At 43.1% G+C, this 1,408-nt stretch overlaps 1 protein-coding gene across 1 annotated transcript in view; it reads right to left on the bottom strand.

Moving 5' to 3' along the window:
• Window positions 1–595, bottom strand: part of KCTD15 (potassium channel tetramerization domain containing 15) — a 51,977-nt gene extending 51,382 nt beyond the window's left edge. The window contains exons 1-2 of the mRNA XM_031063183.1: window positions 520–595; window positions 234–292 (exon numbers count right to left, since the gene is read on the bottom strand). The gene's annotated coding sequence lies outside the window, so the exon portion shown is untranslated. The remainder of the gene's footprint in view (window positions 1–233; window positions 293–519) is intronic.
• Between the last annotated feature and the right edge of the window lie 813 nt (window positions 596–1,408).

Genomic DNA, 1,408 nt, shown 5'->3' on the forward strand with positions numbered 1-1,408 from the left:
GGGCGCGATGCGGGCAGGACACGCCGAAACTGGGGGGGTTAAAGTTTTCTGCCGTGGCAGGAATAAACAGAAACTTTTCTCCTAAGGGGAGCTTTTTTTTTTTTTTTCCCCTTCTAGAGTACAAACTACAGGAGAAGAGGGAAATTTTCTCATTAAAGTTACATCCCTGCAGTTAGTTCAATTACTTGATATATGCAGAAGATGTTGTAAATTTAAAGATTTAAATAGCTTACAAAGATGCCGGAGGCTCCATCAGTTAATTTCCTTAATTTATGGATTTTTAGCTGAGCTTCTGAAATGAAAAGGAGAATGAGAACTAGGTCAGCAGAGAGATTTGCATCCAGAACAGACTAAAATTTGTTTTCCTTGACCATCCCATCAGCCCAGGTGTGATCCTGTGTGGGGGTCACTGTCCCCCCTGTGCCCTCCGGGCTGGGACTCCGTGAGCAGGGCACAGAGGGGTAGGTTTTGTTCTGAAATACCCTCCGAACACCGGCGTGTCCCCAGCAGCTGCCTCACCTGATGGCGGCACGAGGCTGCAGCCCGAGTGCTCTCATTTCCTCAGCACTCTGGTCAACAAGTGGATGCGAGGAGGAGCAGCTCCGCTGAGCCGGTGACCTGCGCACAGCCCGAATTTCACCCAGCCTTTCTGTAGGGGTGCGGGCGGACTACTTGGAATGACTTGGCGTTATAATTTTTACTTCCTTCTTGAATTACTGACTGCTAAGTGAAAAATAAATATGAGACTCTCGAACAGCAATCAGAGCAGCATAAAAATAGGATACTTCTGCACTGAGGCGCACTAAAGAGGAAAGAGAAGACCTAAAAATACTGCAGTTGTATGAAAAGTAGAAATTGTGATCTGACTCATCCCAACACATCTGTGACAGGCACTGTTTAATTGTGCTGCATGGAAATGGGATGCACGGATAATAAAGATTCCGTTTGTTTGTTTGCTTGTAGATCAAAGCAGACACAGTAGCACTTGGGATGAAAAAGCCTGCGCGTGGTACGGAACTTGTGCGGGATTGTTTTTACTGTGTCTGAGAAAAGGACAATGGACTTGGGAGCTTTGTGTTTTTTCTTGCCTCTATTAATGTTGAAGGTAATAAAGGTACAGCTCTATATGCACGCTCTCATTTCTTTCTTCTCACCCAAGTGTGTGAGTGCCTTTCTGTTGTTTTGTTTCAATATGTAAGAATATATACATATGAATCAATACTTAAAAGATTGATATAAACGAAACAGTTTTAGGAAGCAACATTGCGGTATGATTAGTATTGGTGTTCATGATTTAACATTTCTTTTCCCACTAGATGAAGTTTCTAAGATTTGCAAGGTACGTGTCAAGGACGGGTATATAAATGGATTTTTATTTATTCACAACTCCAAGACTAATTGCTTCTCT

Source organism: Geospiza fortis, unplaced genomic scaffold (assembly GCF_000277835.1).
Source record: "Geospiza fortis unplaced genomic scaffold, GeoFor_1.0 scaffold383, whole genome shotgun sequence".
In the NCBI taxonomy this organism is placed as follows: Eukaryota; Metazoa; Chordata; class Aves; order Passeriformes; family Thraupidae; genus Geospiza; species Geospiza fortis.